The sequence below is a fragment of the Notamacropus eugenii genome, chromosome 1, assembly GCF_028372415.1.
Source record: "Notamacropus eugenii isolate mMacEug1 chromosome 1, mMacEug1.pri_v2, whole genome shotgun sequence".
Taxonomy (NCBI): Eukaryota; Metazoa; Chordata; class Mammalia; order Diprotodontia; family Macropodidae; genus Notamacropus; species Notamacropus eugenii.
The window spans coordinates 525,539,227-525,545,967 of record NC_092872.1 but is presented as its reverse complement, the minus strand read 5'-3'; positions in this window follow the sequence as shown (position 1 = coordinate 525,545,967).

Genomic DNA, 6,741 nt, shown 5'->3' with positions numbered 1-6,741 from the left:
CTTAACCCCTGCACTCTTTACACCTTTCTTAAAACTTAAATTTATTTTTTCAATTAGCAAAAAAAATCTGTTTTGCCTTCCTTCCACCTCCTCCCCACTCACAAGGAAGAAAAAGAAAACCCTTATAACAAATGTAGTCAAGGACATTCCTGAATTGAAGATGCTAAAGCGATGGGCAATATTGAACAAAGTAGTTGTAGAGGATCATTTCCACCTCCTGCCTTCCTTAGTTTCCTTCAAGTCCCACCTAAAATCCTGCCTTCTACAAGAAGCCTTTCCTGATTCCTCTTAATGCTTGCACCTATCTCCAATGTATCTTCTACATACCTTGTTCGTACACAGTTGTTTGCATGTGGTCTTCCCTAGCCCTGCCACTGGATTGTGAGCTCCTTTGAAGTGAAGGACTATCTTTGGCCTTTTGCTGTATCCCTAGTGCTTAGCACAGTGCTCGGCCCATAGTAAGTGCTTAATAAATGCTTGTTGACTTATTGACTTGAATTCAGAGCGTGGACAGACTGGAAGGATACTGAACTACCCATAAAGGCTTGGTGCTTGCTACATGTTCAACTGGATGGTGGGAGGCAAATGTGATGAATCAAGAGAAAGACTGCTCCACCTCCTTTACTTTCAGATCAAAAGGCTTGTGGGTCAATCCCCCACCCATAATGTCTTTGAGCATGCCTGGGAAGCATTAGGCACAGAAGACTGGGATTTTCAGATTTCCCTAAGAATAACAAACAACCTCCTATTAATACTAACATTGTTCATTTCACTTTTCTTGTAGAAAGGAGTCCATTTAATCTGGGCATAATCTAGACTTTCTGGGTCCCAAGAAACTGGGAGATTGAAGTCCTATGGAAATGTAGGCATAAGCCAAATTACTTATATATTCTTGGTGGGAATATTCGTATACTAGCTAGAAAGCTAGGCTGAAACACTAACAGGAAAGATTTTGGGATGTGAACACTCAGGCAGGTTCTATCTATGCATGTGCAGAGGAGAGAGTTAGGATTTCAGTAGCTAGGTCCTTGCTCATGCCTGCTTAGTTCACTGAGCTGGTAATTCAAACCTAGGGCTCCACCTGGGGGCTTGATCAGGCATAGCACATTCAGTAGCTAACCCAGAAACATTGGTCTTACCTATGTCAAAATGAAACACAATAATTAACGTGGTTTATCCATTTTTATATCACTCTGTGCCTAGCACAGTGTTGTGAACATGGTAGATGCTAAAGAAAATATTTTAATAAATAAAATGATAATTATTAAGTTTCTTAATAGTAACTTCTATATGTAAAACATTGTATAAATTGCTATTTGACAAATTCTTGAATTAAATTAATGTAGTATTACATTATTTTTAAAAGCAGGTGCAACTTACTAATGAATCACATTAAAACATTGTGGATAACGAAAACCCCCAGATCTTTTTTTATGTGAACTGCTGGCAAGTCAATTCATTTCTGGCAGGCATGAAGCATCCTATAGTGCCAGAGTGCTGGAGGGCTGGGTCTGGGGTGAGAAAGACCTAAGTACAAATTGAGCCTCAGACAATAACTGTATGACCCTGGGCAAGATATTTAATCTTAGTCTGCCTCAGTTTCCTCAATTGTAAAATGGGGATGATAGTAACTATTATTATGTCCTCTCAGGGTTGCAGTGAGGATCAAATGAGAGAGCTTATGAAGCACTTAGAACAGTATCTGGCACTTAGTAGGTACTTAATAAATGCCTGTTTATGCCTATGAAACATTTGTACAATTTTTTAAAAACCGACAACTAAATGCTGGATTTTATACTTACCCTTTTAAATTCCATCTTTATGGTTTTGTTCCAGTCATCGAACTCACTGAGATAATTTTGAGATTTGATTCTTCAGTTCTCATAGCACAGTGTAGAGGAAGACCTGTGGAGTGAGAGGACCTGGGTTCAAATCCTTGATCTTTAATTTACTACCTATTTGAAGTTAAACAAATCACTCTCTATTTCTTCATTTGAAAAGGGAGAGGGTAGAACTTGATGACTGCTATTATCCCTTCCAACCTTAAATTTCTAATTGCTCCTAACTTGGTTTTATTAGGAAATCTGATGAACATGCCCTCTGTGTCTTGGTCTAAGTCACTGATAAAACTATTAAGAAGGGCAAGTCTGGAAAACCCTATGGGATGTCTCTAGACACTTCCCTCCAGGTCACCTTCAATTTGACACTTTGGGTGGAGTCCAACAATACAGTCTTAGAAGCATAGAATGTTAGAGCTGGCAGAGACTTTGAATAGGCTGAGCAAGGAAAGAGCTAAGAATCCATTTAGTCCAACCTCCTACGGAGAAACTGGGGTCACTTACCCCAAAAAGCAAAGTGGCTTGCTCTGGGTCGCACCTTTCCCTCTGAACCCAGTGCTGTTTTCACCACACCATGTTGCCTCTCCAAAGAAGGTTATAGGATTGGTTGTCCTTCATTCTCGAAGAGGACCCAAATGACATCACTATGTTAGAGTCAAGTCACACCGCATCCGATCGTGGCTGATCAGACCAATATGAGTTCAGAATGCTCAACCACAGATCAGGCACAAAGAGCCCATGTGAACATTGGGGGTGAATTCTCTAAATTTGTGCATCTTGCACTTTGTTTTAGCTACTTCGATTCTGCTTTGCTCATACAGCACAGCACCTTCTCTGATGAGTGCACATCATGCCCTCCAGAGTTCCTAAAAGAAACCTTGAAACGAGGTGAATGACTTCCATAGCCCTGTGTATGACTGGGCTCTGTGGGGACACCATTTGCTTGCACAGTCTTAGACCTGGGTCTATTTCCATTCCTCCAGTTTTTGTCCTTTATTTGACCTGATGTGTTCAACTCTCTCATACTCTTGCCCTCCTCCATGAATTGTTTTCTGTTCCAAAGACTCCTAAATGAATGTTGTAAAAAACTCTGAATTCTGTTAGAGAACAGTGATGAGCATCTGGAGGAGAATCACAGAACTGAGAGCTGGAAAGCATTTCAGCAGCCATCCATGACAACTGTGCAACTCTGCCTAGGTTAAATCCAATTCATGCAAAAGTCAAGATATCACCCCATGAACATCATTGGTTGTCTTTGAAAACAAAGGACAAAAAACAATCCAACCCATACTCCTAAGGAAGACCCACTAGAACATACCCAATAAGTGCTCAACAAGTGCCTCTCCTTGAAGACTTCCAGTGAGGGGGAACCCTGCAGTACCCAAGGCAGCCCATTCACTTCCCTTTTGAAAACCTCTAATAATTAGGAAACCTTTCCTTACATCAAGCTTAGATAGATTCACCTCTCTGAATCTTGCATCTGTTCTGCCTTCTAGGGCCAAGCAGAGCACCTATAGTCCTTCTTCTACTTGAAAGCCCTTTGAACACTTGAACACAGCTGTCATTTACCCCCTAAGTCTCCTTTTCTCTAGACCAAACATACCCAGAATCTTCAACAGATCCTTTAGTGGCACAGACTTGAAGCCCATCACAATGCCAGTCACCCTTCTCAGACTGTAATCCAGCTTAACATCCCTCCCACAAAACATCCCTGGGCTCAGAACTGAACACAAGATATCCCAGATGTAGTCTAATGGGGACAGAGTACATTGAAACAATTATCTCCCATATAGTTGACACTATGCCTCACTTAATGAAGCCTAAAATCTCATTAGCTTTTTTTAGCTGTCATACTGAATTTGTGGTGTGCTAAAAACCCAAGTTCTTTCTTCACAAGAATTATTGCCTAACCAAGTTTTCCCAGTCTTATACTTGTGAAGGTGATTTTTTTTTTAAACTCAAGTATAGGACTTTACATTTAAACTATTACTTTTCATCTTTATTGTTATTGGAAGGGACTTTAAAGGTGATCAAGTCCAACCTTTTTAAAATAATATTTTAATTTTTTTAAAAGTAATATTTTAAAATATTTCCCCAATTATATATAAAATAATTTTTAACATTTATTTTTTAAAATTTTGAGTTCCAAATTCTCTCCCTTCTTTATCCCCTTCCTGAAATAATAAATAATCTAATAGAGGTCACACAAGTGCAATCATGTAAAATATATTTCTATACTAGTCATTTTATGGAAGAAAACTTGAACCTCTCCCTCCCCAGAAAAAGAAAAAAAATAAGGTGAAAAATAGTTACTTTAATCTGTATTCACACTCTATTGCTTCTTTCTCTGAAGTAAATAGCATTTTTCATCATAAATCTTTTGGCATTGTCTTGGATCATTATGTTGCTGAGAATATTCACAGTTGCTCATCATATGATACTGCTGTTACTGTGTACAATGTTCTCCTGGTTCTACTCCCCTCACTCAGTATTAGTTCATAGAAGTCTTTCCAGGTTTTTCTGAAACCATCCTGCTCATCATTTCTTATAACTCAATAGTATTCCATCAAAATCATAGACGACAACTAACCATTTCCCAATTGATGGGCTTCTTTAAAATTTCCAAAGTAGGTGATATAAATATTTTTGTACAAATAGATTCCTTTTCTTTTGTTGTTGTTGTGGTTGTTGATCTTTTTGGGACGCAGACCTGATAGGGGTATGTCACTGGGTCAAAGGGTATGCATAGTATTATAGTCCTTTTAAATGTAGTTCCAAATTGCTCTCCAGAATGATTGAATCACTTCACACCACAGTCCATCACTGTTCCAATTTTCCCACATCTCCTCCAACATTTATCATTTTCCTTTTCTGTCACCAATCCTCTTTATATATGGAATAACATGGAATTACTGCAGGTTCCAAGGATCTGGGGCACTCACCTCCTTCTCTTCTCTGCTAAAGAGTCCCTCTCTGTTGACCCATGCATCCAGTCAAATGAGACTCAATTCTGGGGAGCTTAGCCTTTAAGGAAAGGGGGATAAGCTCCCTTATCTCATTTTCTTCAGCTTATTATCATTCCACCATCATTGTTCCCCCTTTCCCTACCTTCCTTTCCCCACTCCCTCACTTCACTGACCCAGGAACAGGAACAAATTATTTAAAGCTTAGGTTTTTGTCTCATTCTAGATCTCTCCAAAATAGGGAATAAAAAAAGGTACTCAATGGACAACATAAATCATGTATGGGGAAGGTATTTTATTCCTACACGCAAAATAATGTTAAATATAAAAGACAGCACACACTGACAGAAGAACTTAAAACAGGATTCAGTAACAACTGGTAACTACTGTTAAAATATCCTGGGAAGCTGATAATGAAACAACACCAGAATGTGCTGCCATTTGAAGGACTGACAGTTAGATATTTTATATTAGCTCTGTACTATTTCCTTCAAAGTCCATTATACTTTGGCAAACCAAGCTAGGGGCTTCATCTCCTTTTGTTGGTGAAGCCATCTTCTCCAATGAAGAAACCCTCCTTGCTGCCAGTCATCTTTATTTAGTGGACCCAGGATCTCTGGACCTTAAACTCACAAAATTGTCTCCAATACCTGGACACCTCTACCTCAAGTATGATGCTCTGCTACCTACTTAGGAAAGGATCCTGGGTCATCTCCAGTTGTCCTGATCCATTTCTGGCTACTGGACACAGATGGCTCCAGAGGAGAAAATGAGGCTGGTGACTTTGCACAGCCCTGCCTCATGTATATCCAATTCACTTGCACATCATGGCATCACTTTCCTGATATTATGGTCCTCTTCAAGAAGGAAGGACCACCAACAACAGAAAGGAAAAACAAAGCGGAAAAGACAGCCAGGGGCCCAGGTGCAACTTTGCCTAATGGAGTTTCCCTGTTCTAACTTCCAAATGAGAGAAGTTAGCATAATACCTAGCTAGGGCAAGGGTATCTCATCCCCAACCCCTGCCTGGGAGTCTCGCTGGGAGTGTAATATGATGATACCTAGAGAGTCAAAGGAAGAGACTTAGAGTTGCCTTTCCATTTGACTGATTTAGCTGCCCCTTCCACCCCCTGCCAGTGTCACAGGGGAGGGGAGGACCAAGGGACCACTCAAGGTTTTTCTGAGTCACATCAAAGTGACAAACCTTTTCAGTACTAGGCTACCACATGACTAAGAAGCAGCCAGGAAATTCATCACCCCCAGAGGCTGAGTCACCATGTCCTGAGTGTCTGAAGAAGTTTCCTGGGGAACTTTGCATATATGTGCCCTAGGATGGACCCCATAGACCAATTCAACTGTCACTATGTCTGATGAAGAAAAGTTAACCAGAAGGGTCAAGTGATTTACAAGGGTCACACAGCTAATGTCTCCAAGATGGGGTTTGAACTCAGGTCTTTCTGACCCCAAGCTTGGTGCTCTGTCCCCTGTATCACTCTACTCTCTCAAGACCTTTTTGGGTCCTGACTCTGTGGTCCAGAGAGGCACATGCCTATTCCAGTTCCTGTCATTTGCAAATGTGAGAAGCATGCTATAATGCAAGGATTCTTAACACGGAGTCCAAAAGAAAAAAAAATTTTTGATAACTGAATTTCAGTATAATTGGTTTCCTTTATAATTCTATGTATTTTATTTTGTGCATTTAAAGACATTCTTCTGAGAAGAGGTCCATAGGATTCACCAGACTGTCCAAGGGATCCATGACAAAAGCAAGGTTAAGAACCTCTGCCATAATGCTGCCAATTGTAAAAATCTGAGTCAGTGACCTTGGGAAATTGACTTCAATTCTTTGGGTCCCCTTATCTATAAAATAAAGGAGTTAGACTCAATGATCTTCTAGTCTTACTGTAGCCTCTAGGTTTATGGTGATCTGAGGCAGGTAG